Source organism: Papaver somniferum, chromosome 7 (assembly GCF_003573695.1).
Source record: "Papaver somniferum cultivar HN1 chromosome 7, ASM357369v1, whole genome shotgun sequence".
NCBI classification, from domain to species: domain Eukaryota; kingdom Viridiplantae; phylum Streptophyta; class Magnoliopsida; order Ranunculales; family Papaveraceae; genus Papaver; species Papaver somniferum.
In genome coordinates, this window is record NC_039364.1 from 240139261 (window position 1) to 240145440 (window position 6180).

A 6180-nucleotide genomic window follows, 5' to 3' on the forward strand; every position below is an offset into this window, starting at 1 on the left:
GGCGCAGTCCATGATGAGCTTCTTTTGATTCCGTATCAGAATATTCTGATTAGCAAGGATTCTAGCCTGACCATCCAAAAGTTGGTTTATTTGCAGTTGAAGATTTGCAAACTCGACTTTTAATCGTTTTGAACACGAAATAACAAATGTGTATAATGAAAGTCTATATAGGCGAGTTACACTCGGCTCGAAATAGAAAATGTGTATAATGAAAGTCTATATATCAAAACGAATTTTGTCTCAAGAATAAGAGATAGAGTAGATAGACTTTTGAGTGACAGATAAGTTCAAGTTTCCACATACCTTTTAGTCGATGAAGATCCACCAGTTCCTTGAGTAGTCCTTCGTCTTGTATGATGATTGCCATGGAGTCTTGAGCTCAACTACACTTTCTATCCTAGTCCGAGACCTATAGCTATATAGGCTAGAAATCAAGACTTATAGTTTTGATCACTAACATTGACAAACATGCTTGAGATAGCAACGCATGCGAGTTCGACCGAGCAATGCTCTAACACCTAAGAATAGTATTCAACCAACAGTAATCAAAGAAGGAATTTCTGCTAATGTCAAGAAAGCAACAACATTGAACAGAGACAAGAAGAATAAGAAGAAAACTTTTCGATCTCCAATGAAAGAGGATCCACAAAAAGGTAACATCAAAACTCATACTTCGTATATTTATACTAAGCATTGTTATTATTGTGGTAATAAAGGACACTTGCAATGGGGATGCAAAGTTCGTAAGATTCAAGACGCACTTTCTTTTGTATTAAACGAATTGGCTAAGTTTTCTCCTCATAAGAACTCAGATCGTTATTGTCCTAAGTTTATGCAAAAGAATTATTATAATGATAGTTCATATTTTGCATATCGCTCGACAAGGTCATCTCATAAAAGACCCGAATATAGAAAGAGAAATAACTTTGTAAATGCAAAGACAAGATCTGATGTTCCAAATTGGAGAAAGGGTGTTTGGCAAAATATTCAAAAGGACAATGATCCTAATGGTATGAAGGAGAAAGTTGCTCCTGCGAACCCAACTCTAAATGGGTCCCAAAATCCTCCATAGGCAAAAAGGGACCAAAAGTTAGTCACAAGAATGACTCTCAGCTGTTAATTGTTGGTGACAATAATTACAAGAGTTTTCTTGAAAGACTAAATAAAGACATCATGTCTGAATTCTCTTGTACTAGTGGACATTGTGATAATGACACTCTTCATCACAAGTCAAATAAGAAAAACAAGAGATGGAACAAGAGAAAACAAACCAAGCAAGAGGTCAAGAATGATGATTCTGTCTTAGTGACTCGTGACGAACAAGACAAGGCTCAACTCAACACAAACTAGTTGTGTTAGAATGTGCATGCTCGCCTTGGTGCTCAATCTTTTGAAAAGTGAGGAAGCACATGAAAACTGAGCACATGATCTCTCGGTTATTATATGACTAATTAATATCTTTAGGGAGATTTATTTTCTTCTACACTCATACCTTTTCTATCTATTTTTGAGCCTTTTGAAAAAGTGGGGGTACAACAACCACACCCAATATTTCTCCTAGCAATCTATATGGACAAACTCCAATATACTTTCAAGAGAATCAACTAGACACAATCTTAATAAAGTATATCAAAGAGTTATATCTCTCTTTCTCGATTCAATTCTTACTCAAGCAAATAATAATCTGCGAGTCTAATTGAATATAAGAGAAATCACTTGAACGGTACCAAAGACCAATGTTCAAGTATCAATCAATTTCAATCAACAACCAAAGGTCGGATTTTTAATTGATTGATTCTAACGCACAACCTGTGATATTTCAATTATATAACAAAATATAATGTGGAATAGAAATAACATAGACACCGGAATTTTGTTAACGAGGAACCGCAAATGCAGAAAAACCCCGGGACCTAGTCCAGATTGGACACACACTATATTAAGCCGCTACAGATACTAGCCTACTACAAACTAACTTCGGTCTGGACTGTAGTAGAACTCCAATCAATTTCACACTGATCCAAGGTATAGTTATGCTCCTACGTCTCTGATCCCAGCAGGATACTACGTACTTGATTCCCTTAGCTGATCTCACCCACAACTAAGAGTAGCTACGACCCAAAGTCGAAGACTTTAATAAACAAATTTGTATCACACAGAAAAGTCTACATGAATAGATAAGTCTGTCGCCCGCAGAAATACCTACAAGTTTTTTTTTCCGTCTTTTGATAAACCAAGGTGAACATGAACCAATTGATAAACCGGACTTATATTCCAGAAGAACAACCTAGTATTATCAATCACCTCACAATAATCTTAATTGACTCGGCGAAATAAGATATTGTGGAATCACAAACGATGAGACAAAGATGTTTGTGATTACTTTTATATCTTGCCTATCGGAGATATAAATCTCAAGCCAATATATACGATTGTACTCAAAACGATAGAAGATTCAAGATCAGATCACACAACTACGAGAAATTAGTATCGGTCTGGCTTCACAATCCCAATGAAGTCTTTAAGTCGTTAACCTGGTTTACAAGAAGAAACCTAAGGTTAAAGGAGAATCGACTCTAGCTAATGCAACTAGTATCACACAGGAGGTGTGGGGATTAGGTTTCCCAGTTGCTAGAGTTCTCCCTTATATAGTCTTTCAAATCAGGGTTTGCAATCAATGTTAGCTTGGTAACAAAGCATTCAATATTCACCATTAGATGAAAACCTGATTTAGATTCAAGCTAATATCTTTCAACCGTTGGATCGAAAACTTAGCTTGTTACACACAAATGAAATGCATTATTTTAGGTTTGTGTAACCGTACCCAAACATGTACATTTGTTGGTTGAATAATAGTTAACCAAATGGTTAGCCATATGAGCACTTTCATATCAACCATATTCTTCTTCACCATAACTAGTTCAAATGACTCAAATGAACTAGTTAGAGAGTTGTTCAATTGCAAGGAAATCTTATGTAACTACACAAGACACAATCGAAGCAAAAACGATTTGATTCACTCGAATCGGTTCATGAACTTTATAGCCACGGTTTGCATTTAGCATTCCTTAGTTAATATAAATAAGTTCACAAACAATCGTCTTTAGATATAACCAACTTAAGTTCGCAGACTTAGTTCGCGGACTTGAGTTCCCGGAAGGAGTTCTCAAACTCCAGCAGATATTCTCTGGACGAGAACTTCCGCCAGTTCGCAGAATGGGTTCGCGGACTGAGTTCACGACTCTTGTTCCGGTTCTCTTGATCAACAAAGTTCGCAAACTTCGGTTCAAGGAAAAAGGACTTATACATATATGTGTTGCCACACAACGCTTATATCCAACATTGGTTATATAATCTAAACTCTCATTTCAGTCATTGAAACATATCATGACTTTCGTCACTAGGTAAAGATGAATTTGTCCAAAGCGAAAGCTTACCAACACATATTTCGAGAAATAGATAGGCGAGATAAACTCGTCTCGAAATAGCAAATGTGTATAATAAAAGTCTATATAGCAAAACGACTTTTGTCTCAAGATAGGAGATAAAGTAGATAGATTCTTGAGTGATAGATAAGTTCAAGTCTCCATATACCTTTTAGTCGATGAAGTTCCACTAGTTCCTTGAGTAGTCCTTCGTCTTGTATGATGATTTCCATGGAGTTCTTGAGCTCAACTACGCTTTCTATCCTAGTCCGAGACTTAGTTATAGTAGACTAGAAATCAAGACTTATAGTTTTGATCACTAACATTGACAAACATGCTTGAGATAGCAACGCATGCGAGTTCGACCGAGAAATGCTCTAACAATCTCCCCCTTTGTCAATTTTAATGACAAAACTATCAATACGTATGTAGTACAAAAAATAAATGAATTAACTTTTGTACCTCATATTCCATATGCCTAATCTTCAACATTAATCGAAATCTTCATCACTTCCAAGTACTCCAATGATCCCAAAGGTTGTAAGTTCAGCATCATCGTTGTTGAAAATCCGTAGCTATAACAACGAGAAAACAAATTTCTCAATCATTGTTATACAGTGTCATAGTATGATTATATAGTATCAAAGTTAAATTGTATCACAACTTCGACAACAATACTATGGTGATATGTATCATTCCCCCTTAGTCAATACTCCATCTCACATGGAAAACACTCCCCCTTACATAATGATCCGAAAACTATATGTATTTGTAGTGTGAACTACATATTAATTCTCCCCCTTTTTGTCAATAAAATTGGCAAAGGTACGAAAACGGGATCCTAATGATCTTTCCAAAAGAGACATTTCATGACCAAAAGAAAGCATATATCAACTTATTTAGATGCAATTATAAAGCCAAAGCTAAATGCATTCATAAAGGAGTTTATAAATATACAAGATAACCCCTATAATATTCCACAGCCGCACTCCCCACAAATATTTTTGACAATTAAGCACAAGTTCAATTAAGAACTCTCCCCCATAATATGTCATTCCCGAAAGAACAACAAGAGCGACCTTAATTTCAAAAGAAAAGAAGGATTTCTTTGGACATAACAAATTACATACAAGTATGAATTTGAATCCAAAATACTCAATTAAATTAACCACAAGAAAACCCATGATTAATTTAATCGGAAATGCTCATCATAAGTGAACTTTTGGAGACTCAAAAATACTCAATTAGATTAATCACAAGAGAACCCATAATTAATCTAATCAGAATACACAACCAAATTAACCACAAAATTAATCAATTTAATTGGTCATGCTCGACATAAGAAAACTTACGGAGCAACAACTAAATAACCAAACGAGGATGATTAATTTAGTTGAACATGCTCGACATAAAATACCTCACGGAGCAACAACTAAGCTATGAATAACTCAGTCGATTATTCTCAACATAAGACACTTTATGGAACAACACAGTATATGCACAAAAATTGTAGACCGAAGGTCGACCAAATACTGTGGAATAATCAAGGATTCATTCTGTTTTCCATCACCATTTGCACAATGACATACAATAGACATAATCCTTGTAAACAAATGATTTTAACCTATCTTCCATCAATAATTGACATAATAGGCTTAACTTTTGTATTTTTCAAAAGTTCATTCCTTCTTTTATCAACACATGCATATCGACATATAAAGGGCTTAACTTTTGACAAGGTATGGGACAATCATAGTTCACGGACGCAAACACACATATCCCATAACAAATTGCAATATATAAAACCATAAAGATTAATACTGCAAAAATCATCTTCCAAACAATTTTAGAATTTATACCAATAAATCTAAAAACATGAAGATGACAACGTTGGACATAGCTATGTGTAGTCACAATAATGGTTATTTCAAACTCTAGTTATTCTTCTAAACAAAACAAGAAAATATAAGATTTACTAGGTATACTAAAATCAAATTACTCATCATCTTCATCATCGTAAACACTCAAAGATGCTTGAATCATGTTCAATTCTTCCTTGAGCTCGGGAAACTTAGTTGCAATCAATGACAATTGTTCTTGTACGCACTTCACTCTTAAATTTACCTTACACACACCCTTGTGAATTTTTTGAAGTAGACACAAGGTGGTAGGGTCACAATTATCAAGGGAATTATCTCTTTGTCTTTTGCACACATTCTCCGTTATACGTTTGAAAGTACAGGGAAGAACCAGTTTGGGAACCCCAAGAGAGTTTCCAATTGCATAAATATCAGGTTCACGACAAATTTGACCAATCAAGCATGGGTAACCTAACTTCTTGCTGGGTGAAGTCATCGAGATCATTTGAGAGATGATGAAACCACAAATATCGAGACTCAGAACACCCAATTCAAGGAAATAGACCAATTCCGCAAACTCATGACTCCACTTAGAATTCTCAATTGTGGAGGGACAAATATTAGAGATACCAATTTTACCAAAAGCCATCAAAGCAACACTAAGAACATTAGTAAGAAACTTTCCTTGATTCCAAGTCACCTTCTTACCGCAAAGGCCAAGAGAGATGTCATCGCGCGATGGTCGTTCATCACTTGGTCTAGGTAGACGAACATTTCCCAATGGAATTTTGGTAATCTTTGAAATAAACTCTCTGTTAACAAGAAATATTTCTCTATTTATCATGGTTTTGAATTCCAATTTACCATGATCAACATCATAAATGTTGGCATAAAAT